The following is a 19,518-nucleotide window of genomic DNA, read 5'->3' on the forward strand; positions in this document are numbered from 1 at the left end:
CTGACGATACAGCTTTCTCTCTACTCCATGCTACCACGATCCTGGCAAAAAGCTACCAAAAATCAATAGTGTGACATTTGTTGAATGCCGCTAAATCCTGCATTCCCCTTATGTAGAAAAAAAAGCACACCTCCGTCTATTGTGACGTGGTTGCGCAGAGTGGAGGAAATCAAAAAAATTAGAACACTTCGTCCTTACGGCCCAAAATAAACAGGAAAAACATTCTAAGGCATGGAGCCTCTGGAATATGTTTATTCTATCTGATGAAAGTGTGTCCCTGCTTGGGTCGTGAATAGTGAATCAATACGGGCCCGATTGCTATTTGTATCGGCGACACGTTCACCGCCTCCAGGTTTGCACCCCTTTCTTTAACTTCCCCCTCCCCCTAACTACTCCCATGTCTTTTATCTTTCATTTATTTAGCTACTGTTTCTCTTTTCTTTCTACTTTTTCTGGAACCGTTGTGTTTCCCACTTTCCCTTTTTTGTATTTTTCCGATTTTATATTGTTCGGGGATCAGGCAGTTCAACTGTGTTTTTAGTTATGGGGATATTGTGACATTTCTCATTCAGTAATTTATATCAGTGTTGTGTGTCAAACAATGTTGTTGAAAGTGCTATCACGGCTATCATTGCCATTACAGATATGTGTTTCAATTGCTGGACATATAGCCTGCTGTTATTGAAGTAATTACCCGTGAACGTTTTCTGTTATGGTTATCATTGAGTTGTATCTTCCCTAAAATTCTTCTAAAAACAATAAAAATTTTATATTTGAAAAAAAAAAGAATAGCATCCCCACAACATGATACTTAGGGTGATGTGTAGTGTTAGTTTTTAGCCACGCATAGCGTTTTGCGTTTAGGCCAAAAAGTTACATTTTAGTCTCAGCTGAGCAGAGCACCCTCTTCCATATTTTTTATTTAGAAATTAAAACATGGACTTTGTAGGCACCAATAGTAAAAGCAATACGTTTTTATTAGTAACTATTCACATATAAATATATAAAAAGGCATAGAAAGATGTCTGGTTCTTGACTGACTAATCTTCTTTCAATTAATATGATTGTACTTATACAATCCAATACCACCAATTAAGATGCATAGTCGAGTTGATGATCCTGTTGACAGTCACTAAACAAGTACCCCTTGTTTTAACCTAAACGTATTTGCTCTGAGAAGCTATGATTTGCCAATGACATTGGTCATAGAATAATGTAATTAAGCTCCTGAAAAAGCATATATATCGTGAAACATGTAGAGCTTACCTAATATTACAACAATTTATCCCAGCCTTGCTGAACATGATCATGGTCATCAAAATCCATGACTCTGTGTCAGTAGCTAGAGTTGGAGATGTCAATGCCAAACTGTAGGATGCTGTAGTAATGTTTTTATGTTTTTTTATATCATTATATGTGAATTGTTAATAAGAAGAACTTTTTTTCTTTTACTATTGGTGCCTATAAGGTCCATGTTTTCATTCCAAATATATACTGTTGATATTAAAATGTGTTTCAAAAAGAGCAAAAACACTGCGCTATTCAAATGTGTAACCAGTATACAAACAGCAGCTAACACAACATCTAGGTGTGTAAATGTGACATACCGTATATACTCGAGTATAGGCCGACCCGAATATAAGCCGAGGCCCCCAATTTACCCCCAAAAAAACTGGCAAACTTATTGACTCGTGTATAAGCCGAGGGTGAGACATGCCTGTCCATCCCTGTGTGTGTGTCCGTCCATCCCTGTGTGTCCGTCCATCCCTGTGTGTCCGTCCATCCCTGTGTGTCCGTCCATCCCTGTGTGTCCGTCCATCCATCCCTGTGTGTGTGTGTGTCCATCCATCCATCCATCCCTGTGTGTGTGTGTCTCCATCCATCCATCCATCCATCCCTGTGTGTGTGTGTCTCCATCCATCCATCCATCCATCCATCCCTGTGTGTGTGTGTCTCCATCCATCCATCCATCCATCCCTGTGTGTGTCTCCATCCGTGTGTGTGTGTGTGTGTGTGTGTGTGTGTGTGTGTGTGTGTGTGTGTGTGTGTGTGTGTGTGTGTGTGTGTGTGTGTCCAGCCTACCTTTGTCCCGAGCCTCCGTCCCGTGCCTTGCCTCCTTGCCTCCGTCCCGTGCCGTGCCTTGCCTCCTTGCATCCGTCCCGTGTCGTGCCTTGCCTTGCCCCCGTCCCGTCCCGTGCCGTGCCGTCCCGTGCCCTCTTCGTCGGCGGCCATTGTAAAGTTCAAAAGCTGCGCCGCCGCCTTCGCCTGTGATAGGCGGAACACTGAATTTCCCAGCAGCCTGTGTTCCGCCTATCACAGACGTCGTATCATCCTCGTCCGTAGTACGAGGATGATACGACGTCCGTGATAGGCGGAACACAGGCTGCTGGGAAATTCAGTGTTCCGCCTATCACAGGCGAAGGCGGAGCCGGAGGCGCGGCTTTTGAATAGAATGGCCGCTGTCTGTCTGCTCGACACGCTGATCGAGCGGGCAGACAGCGATGACTCGAGTATAAGCCGAGGGGGGCACTTTCAGCCTCAAAAAAGAGGCTGAAAATCTCGGCTTATACTCGAGTATATACGGTAATAAATTTTGTAAAAAACAGTGTAGCGCTTATTTGTTTTTACCACATTGCAATGTGACCAATGTAGTCAATACATGTATTAGACTATGCAAAGAAATAAAAAAACACACTTTTAAACATTCATTGCTGTATGTGCAAAGCTAGAATGTCCAGACAAATATATGAAAAAATGTGTCCAAAGAAAAAATGGAACAAACAGCATGGAAACAAGTGAAGAGTTCTCCGAATTTTCCAAAGTATCTGTGTGTGATACGATGAAGTGAAGACAGTCCTACACCTTCTCCAAGGAATAATCACACAATCACCGCGTGAACCCTCCACCGCATAAAATGGGGGCTTACCAGATTTAATAGATCCTACTCAAAATTATATTTGGAGGATCATATATGCTTGTAGATATACATAGGCTGTTTTTTGGGGTGTTGTCCTTTTCTGAAAGACTTTCAAGTGTGGTTATTTCCTCTGCGGTATGTCTCCATCCACATAAATCATCATAGGTAGTGGGATAGATATAAAGGAAGAAAGCAGGGACCACAATAGTGTAACTCCGTTTTTCGTTTCAAGTAATTTAATAAAAAATTATCAAACTCACGTGTACAAAGAACATAAGCGCTTTTTCAATAAAATCTCAGGCTGCAGTGAAGTCCCGACGCGTTTCGTCTTAAGCAGACATCATCTGGGCAGATGATGTCTGCTTAAGACGAAACGCGTCGGGACTTCACTGCAGCCTGAGATTTTATTGAAAAAGCGCTTATGTTCTTTGTACACGTGAGTTTGATAATTTTTTATTAAATTACTTGAAACGAAAAACGGAGTTACACTATTGTGGTCCCTGCTTTCTTCCTTTATATCTATCCCACTACCTATGATGATTTATGTGGATGGAGACATACCGCAGAGGAAATAACCACACTTGAAAGTCTTTCAGAAAAGGACAACACCCCAAAAAACAGCCTATGTATATCTACAAGCATATATGATCCTCCAAATATAATTTTGAGTAGGATCTATTAAATCTGGTAAGCCCCCATTTTATGCGATGGAGGGTTCACGCGGTGATTGTGTGATTATTCCTTGGAGAAGGTGTAGGACTGTCTTCACTTCATCGTATCACACACAGATACTTTGGAAAATTCGGAGAACTCTTCACTTGTTTCCATGCTGTTTGTTCCATTTTTTCTTTGGACACATTTTTTCATATATTTGTCTGGACATTCTAGCTTTGCACATACAGCAATGAATGTTTAAAAGTGATATTAAAATGTGGCATCTGGTACTGTACATATAAACACCTGCAGTGCCATCATGTGTTGGTGTATTTTCTTAAATAATCACCTTCTTTTCACATGTTTAGTGTCGTGCCCCCCCCCCCCCCCCTCCATGGCTTCTCGCAAACGGCAAACTGGACTTTTGGCCAGATTTGTGGAGTGCATGACTAATAGTTGTTTAGTTGTTCTGTGGACAGATTCTCCCACCTGAGCTGTGGATCTCTGCAGGTCCTCCACAGTTACCATGGGCATCTTGGCTCCTTCTCTGGTTAATGCTCTCCTTGCTTGGCCTGTTTATTTTAGGTGGATGGCCATGTCTTGGTAGGTTTGCAGTTGTGCCATACTCCATTTTGGGATGATGGATTGAACAGTGCTCCGTGAGATGTTCAAAGCTTGGCATATTTTTTCATAATCTAACCCTGCTTTAAACTTCTCCACAGCTTTATCCCTGACCTGTCAGGTGTGTTCCTTGGTCTTCATGATGCTGTTTGTTCACTAACAAACCTCTGAGGGCTTCACAGAACAGCTGTATGTATACTGAGTTTAAATTACACGCAGATGGACTCTATTTACTAATTAGGTGTCTTCTGAAGGCAATTGATTTTAGTTAGGGGTATTAGAGTAAAGGGGGCTGAATACAAATTCTCGCCACACTTTTCACATATTTATTTGTAAATAATGTTTAAAACTATTTATTATTTTCCTTCCACTTCGCAATTATGTGCCACTTTGTGTTGGTCTATCACATGGTTGTTGCATGACAAAATGTGGAAAATTTCAAGGGGTATGAATACTTTTTCAAGGCACTGTAATTCTACAGTTTAACCACTTGCCGACCGCCGCACGACGATATACGTCGACAGAATGGCACGGGCAGGCATATGGGCGTATATATACGTCCCTGCCTTCCCGCGGGTGGGGGGCCCGATCGGGCCCCCCCCCGGTGCCTGCGGCGGTCGGTATTCGTTCGGGAGCGATCCGGGATGAGGGGGCGGCCATTCATTCATGGCCACCCCCTTGCGATCGCTCCCGACGAATAGAAATGCTCCGTGACATCACTTCCTCTCCTGTAATGTAAACACAGGAGAGGAAGTGATGTAATCTCTCCTCCGTGTCGGTATTTTTCGTTCCGGCACCGAGGAGAGAGGATCAGTGAGTTGCACCAACACGACACTACACAGTAGAACATGCCAGGCACACTCACACCCCCCCTTCACCCCCCGATCACCCCCCCAATCACCCCTGCACCCCCAGTCACAGTGACACCAATTGCATTTTTTTTTTTTTTTGCATTGGTGTCATTTGTGACTGTAATAACTGTTAGGGCAGTTAGGGTTAGCCCCCTTTAGTTCTAATGTACCCCCCTAACCCCCCCAATAAAGGTTTAACCCCGTGATCACCCCCCGTCGCCAGTGTCACTAAGGCTGGGTTCACATTGCAGTGGTTTATGAGAACGAATGTGATTCGCACCGCACTGCAGTGCAAATCACATCCGATCTCTGTGCGATTCGAGTTCAGCCATACAGATAGTATGGCTGAATTCGCGCCGCACCCGCCGCAAATTCGCACGGGACCCTTTTTTTGGTCCGCAGCAGAATCGGATCGCATGGGTGTTCACACCATGCGATCCGAGTTTGCAGATCGCACTGCGATATGCGAACTGATCTGGGGGTGTCATTAACATTTCACTGACACTCCCAGCAGTTCGCATAGGGCAGTGTGAACTGCCGCCGGGAGGCATGCGATGCGGGAACCCGCCGCGGATTCGTGGCGTTCCCGCATCGCTCCAGTGTGAACCCAGCCTAATAAGCGATCATTTTTCTGATCGCTGTATTAGTGTCACAGGTGACGCTAGTTAGGCAGGTAGGTATTTAGGTTCGCCGCAACTTTTTATAGCGCCAGGGACCCCCATAAACTACCGCATAAAGCCCCCTGATTGCCCCCTAGTTAACCCTTTCACCAGTGATCACCATATAACTGTTACAGGTGACGCTGGTTGGTTAGTTATTTTTTTATAGTTTCAGGGCACCCGCCATTTATTACCTAATAAAGGTTTAACCCCCTGATCACCCGGCGGGTGTCATTTGTGACTGTAATAACTGTTAGGGCAGTTAGGGTTAGCCCCCTTTAGTTCTAAGGTACCCCCCTAACCCCCCCAATAAAGGTTTAACCCCCGTGATCACCCCCCGTCGCCAGTGTCACTAAGGCTGGGTTCACATTGCAGCGGTTTATGAGAACGGATGTGATTCGCACTGCAGTGCAAATCACATCTGATCTCTGTGCGATTCGAGTTCAGCCATACAGATAGTATGGCTGAATTCGTGTCGCACCCGCCGCAAACTCGCACGGGACCCTTTTTTGGTCCGCAGCAGAATCGGATCGCATGGGTGTTCACACCATGCGATCCGAGTTTGCAGATCGCACTGCGATATGCGAACTGATCTGGGGGTGTCATTAACATTTCACTGACACTCCCAGCAGTTCGCATAGGGCAGTGTGAACTGCCGCCGGGAGGCATGCGATGCGGGAACCCGCCGCGGATTCGTGGCGTTCCTGCATCGCTCCAGTGTGAACCCAGCCTAATAAGCGATCGTTTTTCTGATCGCTGTATTAGTGTCACAGGTGACGCTAGTTAGGCAGGTAGGTATTTAGGTTCGCCGCAGCTTTTTATAGCGCCAGGGACCCCCATATACTACCACATAAAGCCCCCTGATTGCCTCCTAGTTAACCCTTTCACCAGTGATCACCATATAACTGTTACAGGTGACGCTGGTTGGTTAGTTATTTTTTTATAGTTTCAGGGCACCCGCCATTTATTACCTAGTCTCACTAGTGTACCCCTAAATTTAGGGGTGTCTACTTTCCAAAATGGGGTCATTTGGGGGGGGATTTGTGCCATCTTGGCATTTTATGGCCTTCAAAACTGTAATAGGTAGTGAGGAGTGAAGTCAAATATTTACGCCCTTAGAAAACCTGAAGGCGGTTCTTGGTTTCGGGGCCCCGTACGCGGCTAGGCTCCCAAAAAATCCCACACATGTGGTATCCCCGTACTCAGGAGAAGCAGCAGAATTTATTTTGGGGTGTCATTTCACATATGCCCATGGCATGTGTGAGCAATATATCATTTAGTGACAACTTTGTGAAAAAAAATTAAAAAAAAATTAAAGTTTGTAATTTTCCCGCAACTTGTGGCAAAATATAAAATATTCCATGGACTCAACATGCCTCTCAGCAAATAGCTTGGGGTGTCTACTTTCTAAAATGGGGTCATTTGTGGGGGTTTTGTGCCATCTTGGCATTTTATGGCCTTCAAAACTGTAATAGGTAGTGAGAAGTGAAATCAAAAATTTACGCCCTTAGAAAGCCTGAAGGCGGTGCTTGGTTTTCGGGGCCCCGTACGCGGCTAGGCTCCCAAAAAGTCCCACATATGTGGTATCCCCGTACTCAGGAGAAGCAGCAGAATTTATTTTGGGGTGTCATTTCACATATGCCCATGGCATGCGTGAGCAATATATCATTTAGTGACAACTTTGTGAAAAAAAAAAAAAAAAAAGTTTGTAATTTTCCCGCAACTTGTGGCAAAATATAAAATATTCCATGGACTCAACATGCCTCTCAGCAAATAGCTTGGGGTGTCTACTTTCTAAAATGGGGTCATTTGTGGGGGTTTTGTGCCATCTTGGCATTTTATGGCCTTCAAAACTGTAATAGGTAGTGAGAAGTGAAATCAAAAATTTACGCCCTTAGAAAGCCTGAAGGCGGTGCTTGGTTTTCGGGGCCCCGTACGCGGCTAGGCTCCCAAAAAGTCCCACATATGTGGTATCCCCGTACTCAGGAGAAGCAGCAGAATTTATTTTGGGGTGTCATTTCACATATGCCCATGGCATGCGTGAGCAATATATCATTTAGTGACAACTTTGTGAAAAAAAATTAAAAAAAAATTAAAGTTTGTAATTTTCCCGCAACTTGTGGCAAAATATAAAATATTCCATGGACTCAACATGCCTCTCAGCAAATAGCTTGGGGTGTCTACTTTCTAAAATGGGGTCATTTGTGGGGGTTTTGTGCCATCTTGGCATTTTATGGCCATCAAAACTATAATAGGTAGTGAGGAGTGAAGTCAAATATTTACGCCCTTAGAAAACCTGAAGGCGGTTCTTGGTTTCGGGGCCCCGTACGCGGCTAGGCTCCCAAAAAATCCCACACATGTGGTATCTCCGTACTCAGGAGAAGCAGCAGAATTTATTTTGGGGTGTCATTTCACATATGCCCATAGCATGTGTGAGCAATATATCATTTAGTGACAACTTTGTGTAAAAAAAAATAAAAAATTTTTTTTTTGTCATTATTCAATTGCTTGAGGCAAAAAAATAAAATATTCAATGGGCTCAACATGCCACTTATCAATTTCCTTAGGGGGTCTACTTTCCAAAATGGGGTCATTTGGGGGGGTTTTGTACTGTCCTGCCATTTTAGCACCTCAAGAAATGAGATAGGCAGTCGTAAACTAAAAGCTGCGTAAATTCCAGAAAACGTACCTTAGTTTGTAGATGTGACAACTTTTGCGCAAACCAATAAATATACAGTTATTGACTTTTTTTTTTTACCAAAGACATGTGGCTGAATACATTTTGGCCTAAATGTATGACTAAAATTGAGTTTATTGGATTCTTCTAATAACAAAAAGTAGAAAATATCATTTTTTTTTTCAAAATTTGCGGTCTTTTTACGTTTATATCGCAAAAAATAAAAATCGCAGAGGCAATCAAATACCATCAAAAGAAAGCTCTATTTGTGGGAAGAAAAGGACGCAAATTTTGTTTGGGTACAACATTGCATGACCGGGCAATTACCAGTTAAAGCAGCGCAGTGCCAAATTGTAAAAAAGACCTCTGGTCATTGACCAGCAAAATGGTCCGGTCTGAAAGTGGTTAATAGACACCAGCATTTGACCCCGATCTGTCCATGTAACATACATGGTCAGACACACCCCCTTCCTTGCATTAAAATACTGTATGAGGTCACCTGTGCTGAGGGGTGTGACTGTTACTCAGCTCTGCCAAGGGTATTTAAAACACTTCAATGCAGGGAGCTTTTAATGCCTTCCTGCCCAGGCCAGTTTTCAGTGCTATCACACTTTGAATGACTATTGCGCGGTCATGCAACACTGTACTGTACTTAAACTAAATTTTTTATCATTTTCTTCACACAAATAATGCTTCATTTTGATGGTATTTAATCACCACTGGGTTTTTATTTGTTGCTAAAGTAAGGAAAAAAGACTAAAAACTTTGCAATATTCTTCATAAGTTTAGCCCTAAATGTATTCTGCTACATTTCTTTGGTGAGAATAACCCAAATCAGTGTATATTATTTAGTCTGTAGGGAAGTTATAGAGTCCACAAACTATGGTATATATCTGAAAATTGATCAACCCTGTACTAAAGGACTGTCACAATTCTTAAAGGCCCTAAAATGCCAGGACAGTAGAAATACCCCCAAATGACCCCTTTTTGGAAAGTAGACAGTCCAACGTATTTAGTAAGAGGCATGGTATGTGTTTTCAAGTTGTAATTTTTTGTCAAAATTTTTTGGAATTTATGAAATTAAAAAAAGAAAAATGTTCACATTTTTTTTCTTGTTCAAGTATTTTATTGAAAGCGGCAAAAGTTTCAGTACAAAGGTACAAGAGAAAGTGGAAACAGTGTCTCCGTTCACATTGAGGAATCCTCTCTCCTCTATGGGGAAATCAGATGAAACCAGACCGCCAGTCCGTTTTCATCCAATCCCCTAGACGGATGCAAAATAGGATCACCATCCATCTGGATTTGGCAGACAGGATTGGATTGGATAGCAATGGGTGTCAGCAGACATCTGCCACTCCACAGGGATGAATGGATTGTCCGCCTGAAAAAAAAATGACAGGTGGACCTGACCAGACAACACATGTGAAAAAGGGCCTAAATTCACATTTTTTGACACCTCCCTAAAGCTTTTGCACAGTAGTGTATGTATCACCAACTGGTATTTTTGCTATAATGCTTTTATTTTTTAATAGAACAACAGCTTAGATTCCCTCATTATAGACACACTCATACAAAGGTATGTCTAACAATCTTCCCTTGTCTGTAGATTTGTACATCTCCTTCCAAGCTTGTCATTCAAACTTGAAAAGGGATCCACCTTCCCTGATTTAGTCTGCCGGTAATTAGCAAATAGTCAATGAAACAGAATGTGCATGTATGCAAATTACCATATGAAACCCGGTTAGTCTAGAGCTCCCTAGTTAAGGAAGACATTGGAATTATTTGTATGCCTGGTGTAAACCATATCCAATCGTGTGTCAACGGCTGTTTAGCTGCAGGCACTTTTAGTGCTCGATGCATGCAAATGCAAGTGCATTGTGGGTAGAATTTTAAGCTTTCCTTGGGAATTAATAGGATTTTCTCAAACTTTTGCCTCAGTAAGCTCTGCAATGAAGTTATGCCAAGGACTACATTGTATGGGAAAGACAATTTGTTGAAGCGTGATAGCAGATTTTAAACTTAGGCTAATTAGGACAGGGGCAATGTGGGAAGTCAAATACAGGCAAAAAAGAAACTATTTAAATGTGTTATGGGCAAAGGAGAAGAGACAGTTATATGAGTTTGATTGTTTTTCAGTGTATGAGGTTAGCTGTTCATTCTCTTAAAGTAAAACGCAAGCAATCAACTATACAATTTAAACACATATACAGTGAGGGGAAAAAAGTATTTGATCCCCTGCTGATTTTGTATGTTTGCCAACTGACAAAGAAATGATCAGTCATTTATTTTAATGGTAGGTTTATTTTTTCCAGTGAGAGACAGAACAACAACAAAAAATGTTCTGAAAAACGAATAAAAAAATATATGAACTGATTTGCACTTTAACCACTTGCCACCTAGGCATATATATTTTTTTAGCAGAGACTCTAGGGAATAAATTGGTGGTTGTTGCAACTTTTTATCTCGCATGGTATTTGCGCAGCAATTCTTCAAACGTGTTTTTTTTTTGGAAAAAGAAAAGTTTCATGCATAAAAAAAAAAGAAAAGAAACACAACAGTAAAATGGGGGGTAATTTGGGTTAAGGTATCCCCGCGCTGTCGTCAAGGGCCTAAACTATTTAAAAGGATAGGTTGCAGCAAACTACCGACAGGGGTATGAACCCTAACCCCCAGATAATAAAAATGAAAATCAAACAGATGGCGTTGCGCTACCTGAACTAGATATAAATATAAAGAGCCTAATACTGGAAGAAATAAAATCTAGCTATAAATCAACTAGCCTATCTTAAATAAAAATTAAGGTGCCTTGTGCTATGAAAAAAAAAAAAAAAAAAAAAAAAAAAACAGATAGTAACCAGTGTATTATAAAACTTAAATTCCAGAAATCATGTGTTTATATATCAACATAAAAAACTCTAAGTAAAAGGGAAAAATATTCCATAAAGTGCAAATGTCTTATATTAAAACGTGCAATTCATAGTGCATGATTACAAAAAGTTGGTAAAATACAGTCTTTAGTGAAATTAAATGAAGTGCCAGTGATAATTACTTCCGTAATCTTCTTAATAAAAAAATTAAATATGTATATAAGACAGTCTATATATAAGCTGAAATAGGTGCTCAGTGACTTGTTCAGTGCTTCTCAAAAAGAAAACCAGGTGCCAGCAATCGTGTTGTAATTTCTGTGTCTCCAGTATACACGGCACACTAGGTAAAATGGCCCCTTACCTTACTGCTGTAAGGTAAACAGCAAATCAAGCAGCAAAAACAAGGGTCCAGGAATTCTATCCCAATTCCTAGCAGGTGGATATTGGTCCCCTCAGGTAGGTATTTTTCCTCTCAGATAGTTTCCATATAGATCTTTGGCTTCAGTATAACTCCCAGAGGTCTCATAGGAAAGATAGAGGTACACTCGGATGGTGAAGTACGTTCGTAAAATTTATTATAACGATATATAAAAAGAGGTACTCACAAACATACGATAAAATACAGCTTTAAAAACGGACGAGCATTCCGCTCGTGTATGCGAACGAGGATACCGGAAGTGACGTTCGCATACACGAGCGGAATGCTCGTCCGTTTTTAAAGCTGTATTTTATCGTATGTTTGTGAGTACCTCTTTTTATATATTGTTATAATAAATTTTACGAACGTACTTCACCATCCGAGTGTACCTCTATCTTTCCTATGAGACCTCTGGGAGTTATACTGAAGCCAAAGATCTATATGGAAACTATCTGAGAGGAAAAATACCTACCTGAGGGAACCAATATCCACCTGCTAGGAATTGGGATAGAATCCCTGGACCCTTGTTTTTGCTGCTTGATTTGCTGTTTACCTTACAACAGTAAAATGAGCCCAATTTTTTTGCATAATGTGAAAGATTTTGTTTTCGCCGAGTAAACAGATACCTGTGTCACGCTTTAAAATTGAGCACACTCATGGAATGGCACCATTTAAAAATGTTTTACAGGTTACCTGTTTACAGTTACAACTGAGGGCTAGCACTAGAATTATTGCTCTCTCTCTAGCATTTGCGATACCTCACATGTGTGGTTTTTGAACGCCGTTTACATACGTGGGTGCGACTTACGTATGCGCTCGCTTCTACGAGCGAGCACCAAGGGGCTTTAATTTTTTTTTTATGTTTACTTTACTTTTCTCTTTTGATGCTTTCTTTTTACATTTTATTTTGATCACTTTTATTCCTATTACAAGAATTGTAAACCTCCCTTGTAATAGGAATAGGGCACCAGGGTCTGTAAGTCCCTAGATCTTGCCTCTAGGCTGGGAAATTTAAAAAGCGATCTCAGCTTCCCAGCCCAGGCGGCGGGATATTTTCAAATGCAGAGAATGGGCATGACATCATAGCATCGCGCACCAACATCCGAAAAGGTCATAGAGACTGCCGGGGGCAATCTTGCTCGACGGATTTTCTATAGTCAAATTCTGCCGCTGCCGATTCTTTTTCCGGCTCGCTAATCACACGGGCAAGCCAGTAGAAGCACCGGAGGGCAGCAGAAGGTGGGAACGTCCTCTCCCACTGCCTGTAAGAATGATCAAGCAGCTGAACAGCCACTATGATTGTTCTTATGGTGCAGGGAATCGCCAGCTGTAAAAGAAGATATCTGAATAATGCCTGTAACTGCAGGCATCTATCACCACTCAAAGTCTGTGATATCATATGATGGCGTGCGGGCGGGAAGTGGTTAATGAGTGAAATAATTATTTTGTCCCCTATCAATCAGCAAGTTCCTGGCTCTCAGGTGTCTTCTATTCAGGTAATGAGCTGAGATTAGGAGCACTCTCTTACAGGGAGTATACCTGTATAAAAGACACCTCTCCACAGAAGCAATCAATCAATCAGATTCCAATCTCTCCACCATGGCCAAGACCAAAGAGCTGTCCAAGGATGTCAGGGACAAGATTGTAGACCTACACAAAGCTGGAATGGGCTACAAGACCATCGCCAAGCAGCTTGGTGAGAGGGTGACAACAGTTAGTGCAATTATTTGCAAATGGAAGAAAAACAAAATGGCTGTCAATCCCCCTCAGTCTAGGGCTCCATGCAAGGTCTTACCTTGTGGAGCTCCAATGTTCATGAGAATGGTGAGAAATCAGCACAGAACTACACGGGTGAACCTTGTCAATGATCTCAATGCAGTTGGGACCATAGTCACCGAGAAAACACACTATGCCGTGAAGGAATTAAATCCTGCAGCGCCCGCTAGGTCCTCCTGCTTTAGAAAGCTCAAGTACAGGCCCGTCTGCAGTTTTCTAATGAACATCTGAATGATTCAGAGTTGAACTGGGTGAAAGTGTTGTGGTAAGATGAGACCAAAATCAAGCTCTTTTGCATGAACTCATCTTGTTGTGTTTGGAGGAGTAATGCTGCCTATGACCCCAAGAACACCATCCCCACCGTCAAACATGGAGGTGAAAACATTATGCTTTGGGGGTGTTTTTCTGTTAAGGGGACAGGACAACTTCACTGCATACAGGGAACGATGGACGGGGCCCTGTACCACCTAATCTTAGGTCAGAGCCTCCTTCCCTCAGCCAGGGCATTGAAAATGGGTCATGGATGGGTATTCCAGCATGACAATGACCCAAAAAACACTGCAAAGGAAACAAAGCAATGGCTCAAGAAGAAGCACATTAAGGTCTTGGAGAGACCTAGCCAGTCTCTAGACCTTAATCCCATAGAGAATATGTGGAGGGAGCTGAAGGTTTGAGTCGCCAAACGTCAACCTCAAAACCTTAATGACTAGAAGAGGATCTGCAAAGAGGAGAGGGTGTTAGAAAAGTTTTAAATGTTTATTGTGTGACTATTAGAAAAACAATAGTCCTGAGACTGATTTGTTAAAAAGCTTACTTCTGAGCACATTATTGTATTAACTCATTGTATTGTTTTGTCTTAATTAACTTCATAGTAGGTAGGATGATTAGATTTAACTTAATATGATAGCCTAAGAATGTACGGAACATGAATAGCAAATAAAGGGCCATCCTGTGCCATGACAAAGTTATTTATGTTCCCTCAGCCAATAGAAGCATAGAGGTGTTATTCTTGCAGGGTATGAGAGAGAGAGAGATATTCTTTTGTTGGGACTTTTTTCTGCAGCTTGTCCTGTAAGCATGTCTCCCTGTTGTGGGCCACATCAGAAATAAATTGTTTGCTTCTCAAATACATCTGGAGTTTTTACGGATCACAAGGGAAGTTCCTAACAGAGGGAAAAGAACCTTCTGAACTGTCTGACCAAAAGTTAAAACCTTATGGACTCTAGTGCCCACCTTATGGCAAGACATCCCCTTTCCACTATTGAATAGTTCCTTTTTGCAGGGATTTGTTTCTGAGTTTTTCCAATGGATATCCTTCCCCTGTTAATTTCCTGGGGCAATATCACTGTGGTGGACTTGCTTCCTTTGATATCAGAAAGGGGAGGTGCTATTATAATATACTATATTAGGAGGGGTGCCCTCCACCAGTGCTTCAGCTCAAAAGGCTTTTTCCAGACCTGTTGCACATTTTATGTGACTGGAACTCTACAGCCTTACGGTTGTAAAATAAAATTGCACGCTAACTGAAATTTATTTTATACTTCATGCAAAATCCTTTGTTGGTAATGACAGCTTCAAGTTGCCTTCTGTATGGAGAATCTAGTCGCATGCATTGCTCAGGTGTGGTTTTGACCCATTCTTCCACAGAGTCTTTAAATCTTGAAGGTTCCATGGGCCTCTTCTATGAACTCTGATCTTTCGTTCTTTCCATAGATTTTCTATTGGATTCAGGTGATTGGCTGGGCCAGTCTAGCAGCTTTATTTTCTTTCTTTGAAACCAATTGAGAGTTCCATTGGTTTTGTGTTTGGGATCATTGTCTTGCTGAAATGTCCACCCTCTTTTCATATTCATCATCCTGGTAGATGGCAGCAGATTTTTATCAAGAATGTCTTGGTACATTTTTACATTCATCCTTCCTTGATATGAAGTTTGCCAGTACGGTATGCTGGAAAAACAGCCCCACATGATGAGGTTCCCTGCTCTAAACTTCACTCTTGGTATTGGGGTGTTTTTGGGGTGATGTGCAGTGCCATTTGACCTCCAAACATGGTATGTATTATGGCATCCAAAGAGTTCAATTTTGGTCTCATCTGACCAGACTATATTCTCCCAGTATTTCAGACTTGTCTAAATGTTGTGCAGCAATCTTTAAACAAGCTTCAACATGCTTTTTCTTCAGCAATGGAGTTTTGCATGGGGAGCGTGTGTACAGGCCATGGTGGTTGAGTGCATTACTTACTGTTTTCCATCAAACAATTGTGCCTGCTAATTCCAGGTCTTTCTGAAGCTCTCCACAAGTGGTCCTTGGCTCTTGGACAACTCTTCTGATGATTCTTTTCACTCCTCTGTTAGAAAGCTTGTGAGGAGCTCCTGGTCGTGGCCAGTTTATGGGGAAATTATGTTATTTCTACTTCCGGATTATGGCCCCAACAGTGCTCACTGGAACATACAGAAGTTTAGCAGGCCTTCCGTAGCCAATGCAGTTACTCAGTATGTTTTGCAACAGTAAGGTTGCAAAGGTCTTCAGAGAGCTCTTTCCTTTTTACCCATCATGAGTTTCTTGTACCATCAGCTGAGACTGATGTAGCTGATATTAATTTTCACTGACAAGGGGCTGGTTTGCTTTCTAATTACTTATAGATTTCAGCTGGTATTTTGGCTTTCTATGCCTTTTTGCACCTCCCTTTCTTCATTTGTTCAATACTTTTTCCATGTGTCATTCCATTTTATTACACACAACTTAATTTCTGAACTTATTTGTTTTGATTTCTTTGTATGTATAGATCGCATGGGTTGTTACCGACGTGGTGAATATTTCATGTCAATAGTGCCTTTAGATAAATATATACAGTACCTAGAAAAATGGTGACATGTTCAATATTTATTTTACCCAGTGTATATACAGTTAGGTCCATATCAGTGGCAGCTGGGGAAGTTTTAAGATTGGGGGGTGCCAGGCCTCGCCTACCCTCCCACTTCTCATAAGCCCCACCCCTATATAATCCACCCACACAGTCCCCTGTAGTACCAGGCTCTACATTATACACATGACCCTGTACATCATATACCAGACTGTACATTATACAGAGGATTTTGTACATCACATACCAGGCTGTACATTATACACAGGGCTCTGTACCTTATACAACCATGCACCCCCTATGGACAGGCCTTGAATGGTCCATATATATTTTGACAGTTTCAGGTTTAATTTAATTTGAGGGTATGCACATCCAAATCGGAGGAAGGGTTTAGGAATTACAGCTCTTAAGAATAGCCCCCCCCCCTTTTTCAAGTCACCCAAAGTAATTGGAAAATGTAATTAAAAGCTGTTTCATGGGCAGGTGTGGGCTACTCCTTCATTATTTCATCAGTTAAGCAGGTAAAAGGTCTGGAGTTGATTTTAAAGGCCCCTTTCACACATGCGGAACATTCAGGGCTGCCTGTCAGTTTTTTCAGGTGCACCTGAACAGACGCTCCATGCATCTCTTTAGCATTGGATGGCAGTTTTGGCATGTTCCCTGAAATCTGATATGCTCCACCCCGCTAAATCCAGATGGGGGGATGCAGTTTGGTGTTCTTCTCTTTGTTCACCAGGAAGACGTAGATGTACCCCGTGGCTCGGTCACATAGCTTGTAGAGCTTAACCCCATATCGGGCCCTTTTGCTGGGGATAAACTGCTTGAAGCCAAGCCTGCCTGTGAAGTGGACAAGTGACTCCACTGAGATATTTTGGTCGGATGTAAATAACTGGGGGAATTTCTGAGAGAAAAAATTTAGAAGTGGCCAAAGTTAAAATAATTTGTCATATGGTGTGTCATTTCGGGGAGGGCACTGGGTGTTGTCATTGTAATGGAGGAACTGCATAATCATTAGGTATCTTGATCTTGGCAAAACTGATCTATTCATTGGCATGTGGTGGATGGGGTTGGTGGTCCGGTAGGAGTAGAATTGATTTTTCTTTGTGAGTCCCATGTTAAAAGTTAGGCCTAAAAATATTTAAAATTCCTCTACTGTTAATTCTCTCCACTCATAGGGATAGGTGTAACTTGAACCAGGGTTGCTTGTTATGAACCTTTGCGCATAGAGGTTGCACTGGGCCAAGAAGGAAGATAATAGGTCTTGGGTAAAAATGAAATTAAAAAAATCAATAGGGGCAAAAAATTCTCTGTGTTTACCTTGACACCTGGTTGCGCAGTGAAAGGGGGAGGGGACTCGGACTCAGAGAGCACCCCGCTGCTCTTGTTGGTCAAGCTAAGAAGTTTGTATGCCTCCTCAGTGGAAATGTTTTTTTTTATAACTATACTGGTGAGTGTGGGCTTTGATAAACTGCTCTGGTAGGGACACTGGGACAAATGTGGCTGTACTGCTGGGTGCTGATGAGTCTGGTCTAAGGAGGCTGCACTGCTGGGAGCTGAAGCGGCTGCACTGCTGGGAGCTGAAGCGGCTGCACTGCTGGGAGCTGAAGCGGCTGCACTGCTGGGAGCTGAAGCGGCTGCACTGCTGGGAGCTGAAGCGGCTGCACTGCTGGGAGCTGAAGCGGCTGCACTGCTGGGAGCTGAAGCGGCTGCACTGCTGGGAGCTGAAGCGGCTGCACTGCTGGGAGCTGAAGCGGCTGCACTGCTGGGCGCTGAAGCGGCTGCACTGCTGGGCGCTGAAGCGGCTGCACTGATGGGTGTTGATGAGGATCCACTGATAGGGTGGCACTGATGAGCACTCACTTATGGTCACTGATGTGCACTGACGAGCACTGTAGTGGTGCAGATGAGCACTGTATTTGCACTGAAGTGGCACTAATATGACACTGATGAGAATCCATTGATGGGGTGCTGATGTGGCACTGTAGAGCACTGTAGTTGAACTGATGGCACAGATAGCACTGTATTGACACTGATGAGCACTGTAGTGGCACTAATGTGGCACTGGGTACTATAGGGCACAGATGAGTACTGTAGTGGCACTGATGGCACAAAGGAACACTGTAGTGACACTGTAGGGTACTGTAGTGGCACTGTTGGACACTGCAAAAATCAATAAGACAGAGGAGAGAAGAGAACTGGAACCTCTGCATGACCCCAGCTTGTTTACATTGTGATCGCTCCCTCATTGGAGGGAGGGATCACGTGGCAAAGGACCACTGTCATTGGGCCTTTACCACTATTCGTGATGCTATGGGTCCTGTGAACCTGGCGAGGATGGACATTTTCCATGGTGCACGGGAAGCGCAGCTTCGGGAGGACGTCCCTGGACGCCCTCCCTTTACTAGCCGACCACACTGTAGCCATCTTTCCGCTATGGCCTGGTCGACAAGTGGTTAATTAATCACATGCACACACACAAATTTTGCTTTTCATGTCTATTTTAAACTGAATGGGTTGTTTTACAAGGTGAGGGTTCAAATATACTTTAATTGTGGCAACGAGGATCATTAAAAGAAAACAGATTCTTCACCATTTATACACGGGATGACATCTCTAGGTTGATGAGTTTATTAAGCGCACTTATTTGTCCCCATGGGCTTCATTATGATCACATTGCATCTGCTTCTGGTAATTTGCAGTATTGTTATGGACAATGTTATAAAAATGGTTCTATTTTGTTATTCATTAATACAGTAATGAGAAGTTCTTGAACTTTCCATACTGAAAATAATTGGGGTAGCACATGCAAGACCTTTGAAAGGAAGTAAAAATTGTGCTTATGGCTCCTTTGCTCAAGAAGTTTTCTTTGTGTCAATATGGAGTTTGTGGAAATGTTATTACTCTGGAACTGCAAAAATAATGCACACATTTGGTTAATTATTGAGATGTTGACCTTTTGCAGTTTGTGTGTTTTGTGTTATGTTGCTATACTAAAATGTTTGTGAAGCAGTATTGTGAAAAAGCTCAGTACATCACAGGTGGTTATTTTTTCAGAACCTTATAACTTTTTTTGCTGTGGATTAAATTATGTTTGTTATGCCCCTTATTTATATAGCATTGCAGAATATGCTGTCATAAGAGAATGTAGTGATACTATTAAATAGAGCTTCACAGAATGCATATAACTCATATTATTTTTGCAGAGAAAACTGATCG

The 19,518-nt window shown here is 42.3% G+C and overlaps 1 protein-coding gene across 1 annotated transcript in view; it reads left to right on the forward strand.

Annotated features, from left to right (window-relative positions):
* Positions 1 to 19,518, forward strand: part of IPO11 (importin 11) — a 703,238-nt gene that overhangs the window by 541,252 nt on the left and 142,468 nt on the right. The window lies entirely within an intron of this gene.

The sequence above is a fragment of the Lithobates pipiens genome, unplaced genomic scaffold (assembly GCF_037356315.1).
Source record: "Lithobates pipiens isolate NorthernLeopardFrog02 unplaced genomic scaffold, aLitPip1_a1.2 Scaffold_3, whole genome shotgun sequence".
In the NCBI taxonomy this organism is placed as follows: Eukaryota; Metazoa; Chordata; class Amphibia; order Anura; family Ranidae; genus Lithobates; species Lithobates pipiens.